The sequence below is a fragment of the Microtus oregoni genome, unplaced genomic scaffold (assembly GCF_018167655.1).
Source record: "Microtus oregoni isolate MIOR12 unplaced genomic scaffold, Mior012 000012F_ref0000307, whole genome shotgun sequence".
NCBI lineage: Eukaryota > Metazoa > Chordata > Mammalia > Rodentia > Cricetidae > Microtus > Microtus oregoni.
The window spans coordinates 38,141,794-38,161,319 of NW_024543071.1; the positions used below are offsets into that span (position 1 = coordinate 38,141,794).

At 42.2% G+C, this 19,526-nt stretch overlaps 1 protein-coding gene across 1 annotated transcript in view; it reads left to right on the forward strand.

The window, feature by feature from the left end:
• Positions 1 to 19,526, forward strand: part of Gda (guanine deaminase) — a 64,851-nt gene that overhangs the window by 4,947 nt on the left and 40,378 nt on the right. The window lies entirely within an intron of this gene.

Sequence of the window (19,526 nt, forward strand, 5' to 3'; positions counted from 1 at the left end):
CAGTGAGTAAGAACTATTTTCCCAAGTTCAAATCCCCAGCACCCATATAAAAATGTGGGCATCACTATACATGCCTGTAACCCCAGCATTGGGGTTGGGGTGGGTAGAGATAGGCAGATCCTGGGAGCTTGCTGACCAGTCCAACTAACCCAAAGAGTGAACTTCCAGTTAAGTGAAAAGCCCTGTCTCAGACAATGGAATGGAAATCAATCAAGGAAGATACAGCCTCTTCTAGCACACATGGAACATGCTCCCATTTACTTGCATGCAACACTTACATAACACATACACACACACACCACACACACACTACTGCACACACATTCATACAAAAAGTATTGTGACGAAAGCTTGGTTACTCATTCAAGAGTCATGACTATGTTTTAATTAACACCCTCTGAATTTGATCAGCCTCTAATGGATGCACCATGGTAGTAGCCAGGCATGGAAAGCCTGTCATTCTGGAATCATGGTCCCCTTTTGTGGATTCTTGGTCTCATTGGGTAAAGAAAATTTAAAAAAAAAAAGGATTCCAAAGAGAGTTCAAGAACCATTTTGATAGAGTTTGAAAGCAACAGAGTAGTCAAACTGTGAATCTCAGCAGCTGCTGGAGGTGGAGAAGAAGGGATAATGGTACCTGTTGAGTTAGGGTCCAAGAAAGCTGCAAACTCAGTAACAGAGATCAGCAAGCAGCTGTGTCGGAGTAGGGGGACATGAGTGTCTCCAAACAGAGTGAGAACATCTTGTATGTCAGGGCAAGTGTGCTTGGTATTTTGGCTTGTATCAAAAGAGACGGAAGGAGCAAGGGAAAAGTTATGCCTTCTGGTTAGAACCCAGAAAGTAGGCTAGTGATGATCTATAACCAATAGTTTTGAGGGATGGGTTCTTGGAATGTGTAAGTACGTTATCTGATCAGTTATTCCTTCAGTTTCTTTAGTATGTCTTTATGGTGTATCAGCTTTTGTGAAGGATGTCTTTTTTTTTAATTTATTTATTTATTAAAGATTTCTGTCTCTTCTCTGCCACCGCCTCCCACATCCCTCCCCCTCTCCCAATCAACTCCCCCTTTCTTATCAGCCCAAAGAGCAGACTGGGTTCCCTGCCCTGTGGGGAGTCAAAGGACCTCCCACCTCTGTGAAGGATGTCTTTTATTGAGGTCATTGCCAGGTTTAGTTGCGTTAATCTCTTAGAGGATAAGATCGTCAAATGTAATATTCTAATATTTGGGACCAGTTTAGAATGTCAAGTCTCTACCCAGAGTCAGAGGTAGAACTCAGTTCTCATTCTTTTGATTAATGGGAAGCAACTTTCTCTTGATTGGCCTTAAGGAATCCCTGGTATCTCCTCCCTCTCATATAGTATTTTAAAACTTAAAAAGGAGCCATTAGGATGCTTCTCTTAAAATTGATATTACCCAGAAAAAGGGCAATAAAGACCAAAGCTGACTGTGGACGAAGGGTCCATCCTTAATGGCCTCTCAGCCTACTCATACCTGATAATCCTTTTTCCAGTTATCAGGTCCTTATTTTTCTGGCATTCTTTGTGGCTAAGGGATGTGGTAAGAAGCACCCTTACTTTCTTTAGATGTTTTTCTATGAGGAAGGATACCTAGAGATGTTGCTGCCACCATCTGGGACTATGACTGTGCTAGACTGTTTCATCACTGTGACAAAATATCTGAGAACACCAATTAAAAAAAAAAAAAAGATTTGTTTGGTTCATGGTTTCCGAGGTTCAGTACCTGGATGGCTAACTTCATTGTTATCAGGTCTATGTGAAACGGATTATGGTTGCAGGAACATGGTTAATGAAGGCCAGAAGGCTAACCACCGTGTGGTAGCAGTGAAGGAGAGAGAGAGAGAGAGAGAGAGAGAGAGAGAGAGAGAGAGAGAGCTTCCCTCATGGTTAAATCACTAGAAATATCCTCACGTGCATACTCAGAAGGCTTTGCCATCTTTGAAGAGTTGAACTCCCCTGAAACTTTTTTTGTGAGCTGGTGAAGTGTCTTCATTGTGTGAACCCTTGGACCCTTTGCTCATTGCCTGTAGTTACTGAAGTACACTCCTCAAAGAGTGCTATGGTTACTACAGGCAAAGCTCCAGACTGTCTTGGGAGGCAAGTTTTGGAAGGAAGCCAATATGAAGAAGCTCAAGGGTAGTTACTTTCTCAAAGCTCTGCCTTCCTGGGCTTAGGGACCCGAAGGGCCTTTTCTGGGATGTGGGGGAAGGGAGGTACATGAAGGCTTGGAGAGGAATCACTAGTCCGGCTGAATCATATGCCTTCTCCTAAACATCTTTCTTAGGTATCTCCCAGGTTCAACTCCCGAATCTGCTTCTTAGACAGCTAGACACTGTTTCAGAGAATGAAAGAATAAGTGATTTTTGTCAGAGAGCTAAAGAACTGAAGAACTAAGTAAGGGAGGCACATAGGGCCTTTGAGATGGCTCAGCAGGTGACGGCACTTTATTTGAGGCTGAGGTTTAGAAGGTGGGGTCCTTGGTATGTGAATCAGATTAGAGCACAGTTCTCATTGTAAGACTGGTGTCTTTATAAGTGACAAATCACACACACACACACACACACACACGCACACACACATACATGCTCACATGCAATACACATGCGTGCATGCACACACACACGCACACACACATGCGTGCGTGCACACACATACACACACATGCACACACAATCTCATTCTGTGGTGCTCTGCTCTACCTCAGAACTCTGCCAAGTCTCTTTTTAAAATACCTTATACATTCATGGTGATGAAGAACCATCAGCAGAAATGGACAGAGACGGACTAGGTATGCCAACTCCGAGCTGTTTATCTCCCTTCTGCTTGTGCACAAGGTTCAACTTAAATATCATCACAAATCTTTTCATTGTTTTTAAATTACTTCTTCCTCCATTTGATGTCCTTTACTGTCTGTTTCTCTGACAGCGAATTCCTATGCATTTGCTGTATCTGATTTGTGTACATTCAAGTTCAAATTGTACGCTTCTGTTCATGTTGCATCTGTAAAAAGCAGAAAGTATCTCATAATTCCTAGCAAATTCAGGCTCTTTCAAAACGTATAGGTGCTCAGAAAATATTTATTCAGTGTTCTGAAAAATTGCAGCAACCACTATACAGTTCGTCTTCCTCTTGTACCTTAGTAAGAACAACATCGGACGTTATTTAGTGTGGTCTCAGGAATGACATCTATTGAACAAATATAAATGTTCAGAAAGTGTGATGAGGATTAAATCCATTGGAAATGATGCTATTTTTAAGAGGATTTGGTTTTATGGTGAAGCCTAAGAATTGAAGATTACTTTCCTTAATTCCACTACCTATAAATATATTATACTTTTAACAGCTTCTTCTACAGATAGTGAGGCCAACTGTTGCCACCTGGTTGGTATACTAACAACTAGGTTCTGTGTAGTGCCTCAGAAGCAGCACATCCCAACCTCAGTGTGATACAGATTTTCCGTCCCAGCTCAGCCTTACCCTTTTCTTAATGAAAGTTGGACTTCAAAGTTAATATCACCATTGGGTACCATGGCAGGTAACAAAAAGTTCAAAGACTTTGTGGCTCTCCCAGGGGATACAGGATGAAGTTCTTTGAATCCCAATCCATTTCCTCTTCCCAGTTCTTATGGCTCTGGGTCTGATTAAAAGACTCCCTGAAGGGCTGGGGAATGGCTCAGTAGGTTAGGCATGTGCCTCCCAAGTCTGATGACCTGAGTTTGGATCCTAAGAGCCCAGGAGAAGCATGAAGAAGTAGTACAAAATTCTATAATCCCAGCAAGTCCCTACCAGGAGAATGGACATTGGGTTTGCTTATATACTGTAAGCAGCAGAAAAACAAGAGGCTCCATCTTCAAACAAGGATGAAGACAAGGATATCTCAGGTCAGCTGACCTTTACAATCCCATCCCTGCATTGTGACATGTGTGCACACACTCACTCATAAACACGAACACACACACACACACACACACACACACACACACACACACACACACTCTAGGTATACTTCCCCTACTGAAACATTGATTTTTCTCTTTCAACCTTGTCTCCTTGGTCCCATTCCATTGAACTCCCGACAGAGAGATCCATCATTTATTCTGCAGGGGTGTCTAAGATCTCTGATCAGTCATTCCCCTCTTGGTTCCTTGTCCTTGGAACTGCAATACCTCTTTCTTGATCTTTTTCTTTAAGATTGTTTTCTTTTTGTTTTCCTTTGACTCCATGGATTATATATATAAAGAATAGTAAAAAAAAAAAAAAAGAGAGCATGAAGTTGGAAGGGAGTCCTAGTGGAAGTCTTGGAGGAGCTGGAAGGGACAGTGGGCAGGGATATGATCAAAATACATTATACGCGTGTATGAAGTCCTCAAAGAATAGATAAAAACATGTTTTAAAATGCTACTGTTCCCCATTTGCAAATATTTAATTTGAGTGGATGCCACAGCATTGACAAACGTAAGTGTCAGAGTTCAGAACTAGTTGAAGCCATGTTACAAATTAAATAATAGTGCTTGAGAGATGGCTCGGCAGTTAAGGGCACTTACTTCTCTTGCATTGGTTCCCAGCACTCATGGAGGCTGAGAGTGAATAACCACCTGTAACTCCAGTTCCTGTGGCTCTGCCTCCAGCTTCTGCCGTCCACAAGTACCGCATGCTTGCGGAGCAAGTACATGCATCCAGGCAAAACACTTATAAATGTAAAGTTTAAAAAAATCTTATTACTTTATCTCAGAAATACAATTTAATATCTCCGTGTCACTGGAATGCTAGATACAGTCAGTTTCTTTGTTTCAAAAAACAGATTGCCCGGTACCGAAAACTTCACTTCTTAAGACCAAAGAGGAATGATTTTTTTTTCTATAAAATTGAGATTTTTTTTTTAAGAGAATGAAATAAATGAAACCAAGTAAGATGATAGAATTAGATGTTTGCGTTGTTCAGAATTGCAGAGCTGGGAGGATGTGGCGTGGGGCCAGAGGACTTGCCTAGCATGTTCCGAGCCCTAGGTTCTGTCCTTAGTACTGAGAACAAACACCGCATCAAAACAAAAACCTTTGGTTCTGGGAAGCATTTGGAAACGAAAACAACCTCCCTAGCCTCTCACACCTCCCTCCCAAGAGATGACTGTACCTGGAAAATGATTTAATCCAGTTGAGCAAAACAGTGCATCAATGACTCATATGAAAAAGGAAATCACAACCTTTGGCTGCATGAATGGAGGTTTGTACAGCTGTTCCTACCCTCCCCCATCTGTCCAAACAATCTGTGGGAAGAAGGAGGAACCCAGGATTTGTGCTAGATTTACGGTGATTGAAAGGCGAATAAGGAAAGCTATCTTGCAATCCAGACAGGATTAGGATCTTTAGTAGTGGCCTGTGATTGGGCAGAGGGCGAGAGAACAAGAGGAAAAGGGACATAAGGGAGCAAGCCAAGCAAGGAAAACGCAGGTTTCCTTCATATCTTTGAACCTCCCATATTTTGGTCCACACCCTTTGTCAACTTTTGCCGACCTGTACAGATCTGTTCGCTAAACCTGAGGACATGAAAGAAGGGGCCAGACTACAGTCTAATGCTGTGGATGGCTTTATTCAGTTCCTGTGTAATTTTACATGTAGATGAAACAAAGAAAGCCGTGATCCAAGGAAGGCTATTTCAGTTCAGAAGAACATGTAGTTTATTTATGCCATTAAGCGCATACGAAATAGTAAGACAATAGCCCTTTCCCAGGACTTTTTCAAGGAATCTAAACACAATTGTCTGGCACACACTAAAGATTATATCTGGAAAAGCATGCTAACAAGGCAGAAGGCCATATCCAGATTCAGGGTCCACAGAGGACAGCACTCAGCTTAGCCTTTCCCCACACGGGGTTCCATAGCTATGTGCTGACACCCGACAAGAATAAACATATCTCATAAACTGAGTGTAAATTCTCATTGCAGGAGGCACAAAAACACATCCAAGACCAATTTAGGGAACAAAATGCACCTGAGGTAAAAGGCCTCTGCCTTTTTTCAGGGAGGTGTTGTTTATCACATGCCATTATTGTGATCGTGTTCTGACAGCACTCACTGTTCTTTCTTGCCCTCCTCTACTCATGACACTCATCTCCCACAACCACCCCACCATTCTTCCTTAGAGCTTCAGGCTTTACTCAGCCTGTGACACCAATCTGATGCATAAAAAAATACCACCACGTTTTGGCCTCAATTTCAAAGATTTACGAGAGTTTCTTTTCCTCAAGCAGAGAGTAAACCTTCAAAATGAGTTTTCGTACATTTGTTCAAACTTTTTGAAATTTGATGGGCATGTGATGTAACTTTAATACCCGATTCCTTTCTGGTCATGGCCAAAACTCATCCAAGAGCATGTTTGGTGTGGGAGGGCCTTCTGTCTATGCGTTGCTTTTATTGGTTAATGAATAAAGAATCTGTTTTGGACCTTTAGGAGATCAGAACTTAATTAGGCATGGAAAGCTAGGCTGAATGCTGGGAGAAAGAAAGGCAGAGTCACAGAGAAGCCATGGAGCCCTGGCGGGTGATGCACAGATTAATAGTGATGGGTTAAATAAATATGTAAGAGTTAGCCAATAAGAAACTAGAGCTATTGGGCCAAGCAGTGATTTAAACAATACAGTTTCTATGTGATTATTTCAGGGCTGAGCAGCTGGGAACAAACAAGTAGCTTCCTCCAACACATGTTAACCTTCTGTTTGTCTTGGCACTTCTGCTCCTATGCTCTAGATGTGATGATCTGAGTGTTACCCTGTCACACACAGGTGTGACTTTCCCACAGAGCCACATGGAGGACAATCTATCATTCTGTTTGATGGTGTGTGCTGGTCAGTGTCCTGTCCTTAGCTGTCTACTTGAAGTGCCCTTGTGTAACCTCACCCTGGCATATGTGTGGTAACTCTCAGGAGGGTGCTGAAAGGGCTGGAGAGATGATGGCTCAATAAGAATTTTTGCTGTCAAAATTAGGCTGAGTTCGGGGAATCCTGCTGAAGAGGGACAAAGGATTGTAGGAGCCAGAGGGGTCAAGGATATCACAAGAAAATCCACAGTAGCTGGGCGGTGGTGGCGCACGCCTTTAATCCCAGCACTTGGGAGGCAGAGGCAGGCGGATCTCTGTGAGTTCGAGACCAGCCTGGTCTACAAGAGCTAGTTCCAGGACAGGCTCCAAAACCACATAGAAACCCTGCCTCGAAAAACCAAAAAAAAAAAAAAAAAGAAAATCCACAGTAACAACTAACTGGCTCATAGGATCGTAGAGTCTGAACCAATAACCAGGGAGCCTGCATGGGACTGACTCAGACTCTCTATACGTGACAGCTGTGTAGCTTGGTCTTCTTGTGGGACTCTTAACAATGGGAACAGGGGCTGTTCCTAAAGCTTTGGTTGGCTCCTGGGAACCTGTTTCTTCTTCTGGGTAGCCATGCCTGGTCTTAATACAAGGGAAGAAACAGTCTTATCTCAACTTGATATGCCATGCTTGTTGACACCCAGGGGAGACCTGCCCCTTTCTGAACAGTAATAGAGGAGTGGATGGGGGTATGGTGGAGGGGAGGGGAGGGAACGGGAGAAGAGGAGGGAGAGGAAACTGTGATTGGTCTGAAAAGTAAATAAATAAAATTTAAAAATTTTAATCATTCATACACACACACACACACACACACACACACACACACACACACACATATCACTGCTGCTTTTCAAGAGAACTGGAGTTAAGGCCACAGTACCTATGGCAGGCACTTGCTACCGTCTGCCAGCTCAGCTCTAAGGAATTAGATGAAGTCCCAGGGGATCTGGTGCCCTCTTCTGGCCTCCTGAGAGTACTACAGGCTTATGATGCACAAGCTATATGTGCAGGCTAAACCCTCTCATAAAAATTTTAAAAATCTATCCTTTTATAAGTGAAATTGTGATCTTACTGAATTTGACTGTTCTGAAGTGTGCTCCTAGGTAGCCAGCATCATTTCTTTGTACGTTGCTGCCAACTTTATAAGCAGGATTCATAAACCAAATTGGAGTACGTTTCTTCCTGTGACTTAAAGATGGTCTGAAAACCACAGGCACGGAGCCTTTGGAGTTCTGCTATCTAGAAACAGACAGGACCACGTTTAGCTTTTCCGCTAGTTCTTAACTCCTCAGATCTAGTCACCAGGTAAAAATAAGCTAGTATAAGATACTGATTTTTTTTTTCCAGAGAAACTGGGGATGGCTTTGTGATTAACGTGGCAGGTACCCACAGAGTCAAGGCTTGGCTGCAGCTGGTGGCATTGTTGGGAGTGCGGGGAACCTTTCAGAAGTTGTGCCTCATGGTAGAAAGCTAGGCCACTGGAGGATGAGTCTCGAAGAGGATGCTGGAACTCTGCCACCCCCTTTGCTTTCCCGGTCAGCATTCCTAACTGTTCTCGTTGGGGTTACCATTACTGTGACGAAACGCTGTGACCAAAGGACTTGGGAAGGAAAGAGTTTATTATGCTTCCACATCACAGTTCATCATCAAAGGAAGTCAGGCAGGGCAGAAACCTGGAGCCAGGAACTGATGCAGAGGCCATGGAGGGGTGCTGCTTACTGGCTTGCTCCTCATGGCTTGCTCAGCCTGCTTTCTTATAACACCCAGGACTACCAGCCCAGGGGTGGCACCACCCAGAGAGGGCAGGGCTCTGCCCATCAATCACTAATCAAGAAAATGCCCTCTAGGCTTGCCTATAGCCAGGTCTTATGGAGGCATTTTCTCAATGAAGGCTCCCTTCTCTCTGATTACTCTAGTCTGTGTCAAGTTGACAGAAAACTAGCCAGTACACTGGACCCCAAAAGTTGTGCAGCTAGTAAGCACAGCAACTCCACAGACAGGAAGTACCCTTGTACCAGATTCTGTTAGTCTGTGCAGCTGTGTCCCAGTGGCCAAGCAGGTTGAAAAGAGAAAAATATGACAAACAGGTGGACCAACAAGATGCATTTTCATGTTAATATTGAACATTAGACATCAAAGATCATTTCTTTGCTCTCTTCAAGAAAAATGTGTTGCGTTTGACCAGTGAATACCGCTGTGCATGAGCGTGCATGTACTAATGTGCCGAGCTAGTTAGCTAATGGTCTTGGAGATCTTGGAAGGGGACATTGATACACAGGGATTTTAGAGCAGGATGCTGGTTGGTGGATGTGACCCTCCAGGAGGATGCAAGCGGTACCTGCACAAGTAAGGAATGGGTGTGAAAGACCTAGAGAACACAAGCTTGGCTGCTGCCTTCCCACCCCAACTGGCTTTCTCGGAACCCAATAGCAGGGGTTTTTGTTAAGTTGTATATAAAGGAGAGTTTATAAGTTAAATAATACAGAAAAAAACCCCTCTCAGCTTACAAGTTGGAAGAGCTGCTCTCTAGAAGGGACCATGCTTCTCAGAGGATTATGTGGGCATGAGTTGGCGACGTCTTAGAAGTTGGCGAAATGAGCAAACAGAGCAGTCACCTCAGTTGGGTGTCTGCCTATCCCTTTGTCTGAGTTTTGGAAATCATTTTCTATTGTGAGCAAATCAGCAAGAGCTTCAAATCCGTAATTATGTATTGAGTGCTTACTGTGTGCTGGGCTGTGGTGGGTGACGGGGTTACAAAGATAAAGACACATGTCTCCTGGGAGCTCCTGGGAGGTGCGCATGGCCGGTGATAACACAGACCGTCTGTGATAGACACTGAGCAGTAGAGTGAGGCCGCACACATGAAAATGGTTTGCCCACCTCAAACATTTTAATTAAAAATTATTTAAGAATACTGTTAATTAGGGCACTGAGGACCACACTTTTTTTTTAAAACAAATTTAAAAATACTCTGGAATATGGCTATAATTAAGACTTTCATGATGCCCTCCTTAAAATGAAGTAGACATAATTGGGATGTATATTGTGTATATACAAATACATAATTTGCATTATTCATACTTTATACATAATTTTAAGACTCATTCTGATAAATTATAATGATGAATATAATCATCTTGTGTCTTATTCATTTTTAATTTTGATCCTTAAAGCAATTTAAGTATTTGAGGATGACTGGACGTATAAAGGACCCTCTATTCTCTCATAACTTCCTGCTTATTATCTTTAACAGACAACAGTGTCCCACTAAGAATAAAGGAGATGCCAGGAAATATGGAGTAGAAGAAGTTGGTCCTGACAGGGTTATTTTTTTTTGATGTGTGTAATATATGTTTTTTTTCCATTTATTTATTTATTAAAGATTTCTGTCTCTTCCCCGCCACTGCCTCCCATTTCCCTCCCCCTCCCCCAATCAAGTCCCCCTCCCTTGTCAGCCCATAGAGCTATCAGGGTTCCCTGCCCAGTGGGAAGTCCAAGGACCACCCACCTCCATTCAGGTCTAGTAAGGTGAGCATCCAAACTGCCTAGGCTCCCACAAAGCCAGTACATGCAGTAGGATCAAAAACCCACTGCCATTGTTCTTGAGTTCTCAGTAGTCCTCATTATCCGCTATGTTCAGCGAGTCCGGTTTTATCCCATGCTTTTTCAGACCCAGGCCAGCTGGCCTTGGTGAGTTCCCGATAGAACATCCCCATTGTCTCAGTGTGTGGGTGCACCCCTTGCAGTCCTGAGTTCCATGCTCGTACTCTCTCTCCTTCTGCTCCTGATTTGGACCTTGAGATTTTTGATAGGGTTATTTTGATAGACCCTCACAGATGAGGTGACATCTGAGTTAGGACTTGCAGCCTGGCCAAAGTTAGATAGGGAATAGCATTATGAGGCAGGGGGAGCACCAGTAAAAAGCTGAGGCAATGAGGATTCATGCTTGGGAAGGCAGGCAGTCAGAAAGCAGAATGAGCGAGAGACCAGAGTCTGTGAACGCCTACAGATGTGACCAACCTTGTTACTCTTCTGTGTTCTCCATGCATGCCATTTTCTTCAGCCTAATCTGGTGTTTTCTAATTCATTAACATTGTAGATGATAATATTTTCAATATTCATGCCTCAAACTTAGAGCTTATCAGTTTTGATTCTCTAATCATTCTTCTGGTCTTTCCATAATGCCTTACTTTGTGGAGATCACTTGAAACCCACCTTCTAGAAGTCCCTTAATGTGTAGGCTTGCTGGTCTCCAAAATTCCTTTAAAATCTGTTTAGTTAGTTTGCTCAGGCAAGGTCTTGATATATATATACATATGTATATATATGTACATATATATACATATACACATATATACACACATATATACATATATACATATACGTATATACATATATATGTATATATACATATGTATATATATATGTACATATATATGTATATATATGTATATATATATCAAGCTGGCTGGGAACTCACTGTGTAGCCCAAAATGGCCTTGAATTTGTCATCCTCCTGCCTGCGTCTCTTCAGTGCTGACGTGGCAGGCGCTTGCCTTCCCGCAACCTCAGATCTGTCTCCTTTAACTTTTAAAATCTAAAAAGCATTTTTATTGTGCTTTTGTCCTTGAAAAGTATTCTGCTGGAGAGAAACCTAAGAGGACAATTATTTTTTTTCTGAGCATTTTGAAAACCATTGTCAACTGTTCTTGAACTTCTATTGTTGCTTCGGAGACTATGTTCTTTGCCTTGCGTGCTGCAGCTCATTCCGCTCTATAGAATGAAGTGTTCCTTCTTCTTTCTGTGGTCTTGAGTTGATAGTTTCCATTAGTTCTAACAAAGTTGGCCATTTTCTCTCCTGATACTGCCTTCCTCATACTGTCTCCTTTTTCCTTGGGGACTTAGGCTAGTTAAGGGTAGGGCTGGTGACTCTTTAGTCTAACTGGTTCTCATTTCTTCCCACCTCCCCTCATTCTTCCAAACTGTAAATCAGCCCTAAGTCTAAGGTGTTACTTTATCCTTCTTGCAAAGATTTTGACATCTTTTTTTTACCTCTTTCTTCTCCCTCTGCTCTTCTCTATACTCACTATTGCATCTGGCCTTTCAAATGATCAACAAAGGGCTGTCCCCAAGTCTCCTGCTTAATGCACCTTACAATCATTCCTTTTTATTTATATGTGACTCTTGTTTGAAACATCTAGGAAGCGCATCCATCTTTTTGACCCTGTCTTTCAAAACAGTCATCTACAAAGCTCAGTCTTGAGAGTTGCACAAACAAGTCACAAAAACCCGTCAGAAACCTCTCATAACGTTAAAACTTAAAGGTAAGTGTAAGGTTTTTTTTTGGTGTGTGTTTAAAGTAGAAAACTGTCTCAGCAGTGAAGAGGATTGGCTGCTCTTCTAGAGGATGAGGGTTCAATTCCCAGCACCAACATGGCAGCTCACAACTCTCTGTAGTTCTAGTTCCAAGGCACCCAACAGCCTCTTCTGGTCTCTGTAAGCACCACCTGCTTGTGGTAAAACATTCATACAACATACAAGAGTAACAAAGTAAACATTTATGAAATGATTTGATGTTTGGGCTCTTTTCTTTTCATACCTATCCTGAAATGCATGTAGCGGGAGGCAATAGGTTGGTGATGCCAAGCAGAAAATAAATGCTAAGCACGTTAGCTTTACATTACAAAACCTTCCCGAGCCAGAGCCCTTACGGTTCATTTCTCACCTTCTGAGGCTGCATCAGGCCCTGGGAGTGTGACATGACTAGAAATGAGCATTTCACACTTATGAAATGTTCCACCTACTGAAACAGACAGATACGAAGAAGATATTGGTGAAAATGTGAAATATTAGATTGAGTGTGTAAAAAATCAAAAATTCTGAGTTATATGATGCCTGCCATGTATGAGTGCTGTCCTAAGAACTTTGTGTGTGTTGTCTTCTTTCATTCTTCTGTGTTCACAAGTACGACTCCCAGTTCCTAGATAAGAAGACAGGCAGAGATGGAACAGGGCGGTGGCTCAGCCACATGCACCATTTCTCTACACACACGAGTGCTTAAGTGTGAATCCCTAACACCTAAAAGGTTAGCTAGGGTTGTGTCTATCTGTCACCCCAGCAGTCGGGGAAGAGATAGGAGGAGCTCCATGATTCACAGGCCAACTGGCCTCGCCAAAAAAATGTGAGCTTCTAGCTCAGTGAGAGATTTTGGCCCAAGACAGTAAGGCAGGGGGTGATGGAAGAACACACCCAACGTGTGTCTCTGGCCTCGAGTGTACGCATGTGGGTGCCCCCACAGTTGTATGCATTCTCCACACACAAACTGAGATGCTTCATTAATCTAGTAGGTACCCCAATCCGATCAATTTCACAGTCAATGTTGGGCCTTGTGGTGTCTTGGGAGAACGAAAACTACATAAGATATCAAAGTAAATGTCCAATACATGGACAAGAAGTCCGTAGAGGAAGGCTGGGCAGGATGTGTGTGTGTGTGTGTGTGTGTGTGTGTGTGTGTGTGCGTGTGTGTGTGTGTGTATGCTCACAGAGGCCAGAAGAGGATGTTGAATCTCCTTGGAGTTCGAGTTACAAGTGGCTCTGAGCCACCTGACAGGGATTCTGGAAGAGTAGCAAGTGCATACTCAGAACTGCTGAGATGTTTCTTTAGACTCCTAGACTGTGGTGGACTTCTAAGTCTGAGTTGGGTAGGTAGATGGTGCCACAGTGACTGACATGGCATTTTAGCATGTAGTGGAAAGGAGTCCAGCTCTTTTTCACGATGACTGGAGTATGAACCTGCTGAAGACATCTCTCCTGTTGAAAGGAATTTTAGATCCTGTCTGTGTGGTTTGAATGCAGGGTGAAGGCAGAGTAAGAGGAATTAATTATATAGATTCCTCCACAGAACATCACCACTGGCTAGCTAATCTTTTCTCTTTTTATCAATAGGAACTAGTTTTGGAAATTTTGGTTTGAATCTATTAAATGGGGGGGGGGGGCGGGCAGACAGACAGAAAACACACACACACAGATTTTTTTCAAACTGAAGTGCAAAAATGTTAAACAAGTATTTATTTGGTACACCATCACTTTAAATATTTGAAGCGTAGAAAATTGGATTTTCTTTATAGAAAAAAAATCACAAATTGGAATAGCTTGAACAGCACCTACCATGTTCTTATTGTGTACCTTACAGAGCGAGCATCTTTTCATCCTGCTTTAGAAATGATGTCCTGTGATTTTCAATATTTTTTGTGCTATTTCTCAGATAGCTATAAAATAAAATTCTTTGGAAATTCCTTTAATGTGTGTGTGTGTGTGTGTTCATGTGTATGCACATGCTTGCAGAGGCCAGAAAAAATTGTTTTAGGTATTGTTCCTTGGGTACTGTCCATCTTCTTGTTTTCTTAGACAGGGTCCCCCTCTGGCCTGTAACTCACCAAGTAGGCCAGAGAGCCCCACAGATCTCCCTGCCTCTGTCCTTGGCTGTCCGGGAACTTGCTCTGTAGACCAGGCTGGGCCTTGAACTCACAGAGATCTACCTGCCTCTGACCAGTGCTGGGATCAAAGGCATGCACCACCATTGTCTGGTTTGTTTGATTTTTTTAAGTGAGTATTTTTCAATCAATTCATTTACTAGAAGAAAGAACACTGTCTGTTTGTGTTAGGCACAATGACTAAAGATGGAGCAGCCGTCCACCCTCTGAGGCACTGCCAATGTGCCCGCCACTCTATTATCCCAGCCACTCAGATCCTATATTTTTCTGTAATGCTGTTAGTTATCTTTCTATATTCACTTTATAAATTTATGTTTCTATGTAAGATATTGCTTAGCCTTTAAAAAGTTGTAAGAATAGCACAAATAGCTCTCATATATTTCCCTAGGGTTAACATCTTGTCTACCCTCTATAGACTAGGGGTTCCCAACCTTCCTAATGCTGGGACCCTTTATTACAGTTCCTCATGTTGTGGTGACCCCCAACCACAAAATTAATTCCATTGTTACATCATAACTGTGATTTTGCTACTATTATGAATCATAATGTAAATATCTGCTATGCACCCTTGTGGGGGTTGTGACCCCCAGGTTGAGAACCACAGTTCTCGAGAGATGTAGACATCCACACAATTTATACTTCTCTGGGCTAAGAGTAAGTTATAGGTACACACACCGATTGTACCCAAGTTGGGATCTGGACCTCTGATGACCTGGTTGGCTTCTAATCCAGCAAGGGGTTGCCACCCTACTTTGGGGCTGGTGTCTTGGTGATGTGTATGGCCTCTGATCTGGTCGGGGGTCCTCTGGGGTTCAGGATGCTGGCCTGGCTTCTGGTGGGTGTTAGAGTCTTCTGCCAGTGGTGTGAGCTGTGGTAGGATGGGGAGAGGAGGGCAGTTGGAGTTGCTGGGTGGGTGAGGGCAGGGCAGGAAGTGAAGGACAGGGTGGTGGCTTCCCTGTTTTGAGGGAACTGGCCTGGCCTCTGATCGGGTAGCAGGCTTCCGACAGAGGTGTGGGCTGGGATATGGATGGCAAGGAGGAGGGGTGGTTGGGGTTATGCTGGGCAGACAGAGGCCGGGTTTGAGGGGGGCAGTCTTGCCTTGGGTTCAGGGAGCTGGCCTGGCACCCGGTGGGGAAGGGGGCTTCCAGCAGAGATGGGTGGGGAAATTTTTTCTGCCCCCTCTGATTCATATTACCAGACAACCAGGCAACTGTCTAGACAAACCTCTAGGCAGGTGGATTGTACAGCAAATATCCCAGTGTGAGCTCTGTGCCTGGGATGGTCACAGCCTCTTCTGCACTCCCATTCACAAAGAGAATACGGGATCAGAAAGTCTAAACCCTTCATGGTAGTTTTCGGTGACTTTTTGGTAACGTTCACCCCACCCTGCCTTGATAGGTTGATTGGTTTTTCAAACCGGTCTCATTTTCCCTTTCGTCAGTTCGACTTGAATTGTGCTAATATACCAACATGTGCCTTTGCCAGGGGCCTCAGAAATCTCTGAAGTGAATACCTTTGGTTTGGTCTTCCATCCCCCCACAGCGACCTGAGCAGATTTGTGTGATGAGTACAGACAGAAGCTGCCCCCTTCTGCTGTATAGCTGAGCTGTTTCACGGTTGTCCAGAAGTTTACTCTACTCCATGGCAACAAGCGTTCTGCCCAGATTTCCCATCTGGTGTTTGAAGCCTGCGTCTTGCAGAGACTTGTACCACTGATAGTCACTATTCATCTGCCTTTGGCTTCAGTACTTCTGACGTTATCACTATTGCTCATCCTAAACAGCCCTCTCGTTTCAAGTAAGAGGCACTTGGCCTTGTTTACTTAGCAGAAGAAACTTCGGTTCCTCATCTCGAAAATGAAGGGTTTGGCTGAGAAAGCCCCTGCCAACTGTTTTTAATGATTTGTGTATGTGATTGACAGTTTGCCTAGACAGAGACCACGGCTTGTAAGGTGGAAGGCCTGAGGGCCATGCCAGACTCTTAAATGAGCGAGCAAGTGAATGGCATCATGAACCCTGGCTGTCTAGGAGTGAGGAGGCCATTTCACCATGAAGAACGCATCAGTTGTATTTTTCACTAGATTTTCTTTTTAGAGAGTTCTTAAAAATAAATCTGAAGGCTGAACATGACTTACAACTCCTGATTGTTTATGGTCTGGCATGTTCCTTCTGTTCTTGTCTAGTGCCTGTTCTGGGTCTCCCCAGGTGTGTGTGGTGTTTCTGAACATACTGAACATATCCTGTGTTAGTCTTTTGATAGTCTCAACTATTCTAGTTACCCCAACCTACCAAATGTCATATGTGTTATAGTCACTATGAATCGATGGCTCCCAATCCCTGCTACTCAACTAGAGGGCCACAGACAGTGCTGGATGAACAAATATGCAAATAAGAGCAAGAAGAAATGGAAGCCTTGGATTGTGAATTGAAGTTCTCTAAGCTGGTGCTCCAATACCATTGCCAGCTGGTCTTTATTGGTTGTGCCTCTTGCTGCTTCCGCTTCCCCACCTCCATTGCTGGCATTCTCCTGCTGTCCTTTTTGGTCTACCCTGGATATTTATCCAGCACCAATTCATTTCTATCACCCTCAGATTGTCCCGTTTCTTTGAAACTGTTCCTGCCCACACCACTGTTTTCCCCTCTGATGCAGTGAGGGAAGTGGCTCAGCATGCTCCCCCCACCGTGTCTATTTTGTTCCTCACCTGTCTGATTTATTTTAGCTCTGCAGCCATAGGCTCTGCATGTGGAGACTAGATTTTAGTATTGGGGGTTTGCATTTACATTTTTTAAGCATTGTAAGTAGAATTAGCTTTATGGTGAGAAGAAGAAAGTGAAATGATCATCAATTTTTCAATAAAGAGACAGCTACTATTAATACATTTACAATCCTTTCAACATACATGTTCATGAGTACACCCATATTTATACCCACACCATATTATTATTAAAAATGTCATTATACATGCATTTTTATAAAGATACTTTAACCTTATATAAAGGTTAATTTGCTGTTCACTAAATTTGTCTTCATTATTTTAATCGTTTCAAACTTTTAAAAGCTGGTGCTATAGATGATTTGTTGAATGTAAATATGTATAGAACCCATTATTTCTAGAAAATTTTGAATATGTATTTGTTCAAATTAAACCATGATATTAATCTTTAAAATGTTCTGGATGGGGAAAGGAGCAGTATGATAACACACACTTTTAATCTCAGCACATGGGAGACGGAGGCAGGCAGATCTCCATGAGTTCAAGGCCAGCCTATCAACATAGCAATTCTGGACCTGCCGAGGTGACATAGAGAGTCCCAAATATACTTTCTCCTTTTTGATGGTCTGAAATGCTACACGGTCCCCCTTTCCCTACTGAGTTATGAATTCTGGTCTAAACCCTTACACAATTTTAATATAACATAGTATATTTTCTTTTGGGAAGTCTTATAGAACATCTATTGTTATACCATTCATGGGCATAAATTGAAACATTTAAAATTTCCCAGGAACACGAGGAAGTTTTTTTTTTAATTTATTTATTTATTAAAGATTTCTGTCTCTTCCCCGCCACCGCCTCCCATTTCCCTCCCCCTCCCCCAATTAAGTCCCCCCCCTCCTCAGCCCAAAAAGCAATCAGGGTTCCCTGTCCTGTGGGAAGTCCAAAGAACCCCCACCTCCATCCAGGTCTAGTAAGTTGAGCATCCAAACTGCCTAGGCTCACGAGGAAGTTTTAAAATGTCTATTATATATATTGAAAGGTAATTTATTATATGCAAATAAAAAGATTTTTCTCCAATTACATAATGGGTCAGTGAGTATTACTGGTTGCAGACATTAAATAGGGCAGCTTAATTTCTCTTATTTTCCATTTTCATAAATATCAGCATTGAAAACCATTTTCATATAAATCAAAATAATTGGGGTAAGAACAGTTTTATTACAGCAATATTGACTGGTTCTTTTGACTTTTAATTTATTTGTTTAAAATATGTATCAATTGGGGGCTGGAGAGATGGCTCAGTGGTTAAGAGCACTGCCTGCTCTTCCAAAGGTCCTGAGTTCAATTCCCAGCAACCACATGGTGGCTCACAACCATCTGTAATGAGGTCTGATGCCCTCTTCTGGCCTGAAGACATACACACAGACAGAATATAGTATACATAATAAATAAATAAATATTTAAAAAAATATGTATCAATTGCCAGTTATTTTTAACTCGTCTATTAGGTGATAAGCAATTAGTTCATTTGCCATTCAGTTGGTTCTGTTGACGGCAAAGATCACAGTACTAGCAAAATATCACAAGAAGTCAGGTATAGAGGTTACATATTATGTAATATATTATTTCATAAGGATTTGCACCTCCAAAGGGTGTGCTTACCATAGAAAATAACTGTTGATCATGAGTTTTCCACAGGGGTAGCAAAATTGCCTCAGTTTCCCCATTTGGTTTACGTCTCTCCAGAATAAACTTTGTTCATTTTTATTGTGCTCAAAAGCATTTACTCATAATATATTTCAAATATGCATATAGAAGTGTTATATTCTACTACTTACTTATGATGTCTATAATACGTCACTTCTGAAAAAGTATTGATAAATTCTAATTTTATGGCTTTTTACATAAGTATGTATAGACTCTGATGAGTGTTTATTCCTCTTTTTTAGATGTTTATTGATTTAACCATTTAAAAAGTTTAATCTTTATAATCATCTAATTATTTTAATTTAGGAATTGCTTCTGATCAATATCACAATTTTTTTAAGGTGTGTCTCAATGAACAAAGAAATTAATGTTTTCAGTTAAGCAATTATTTTTTTTCTGAGGTACATCTCCTTAATTCTCACTTCACTAGATAAACAATTTTCTACTTTGTAAAGCTTTTTCAAATTTTAATTTTTCCTTAAACACTTTATTCTCATAATATTGCATCTGAAATAAAAACAGGAAGAGCCCTGAGATCTGGCTTGGTAGACCTATCATGCCATCTCCTATCACAGCAAAACAAGGCAGCCAAAGCAGCCAAACCGAGGTGCCATTTCCTGTGTTCTAACCTTGTGACTTCCTACCTTTTCTTGCTGAGCAATCTACTTACAGAGAAAACAGCCACAGCACACTTGCTCATTTCACTGTGTTCCAGGCGGATGCTGATTTCA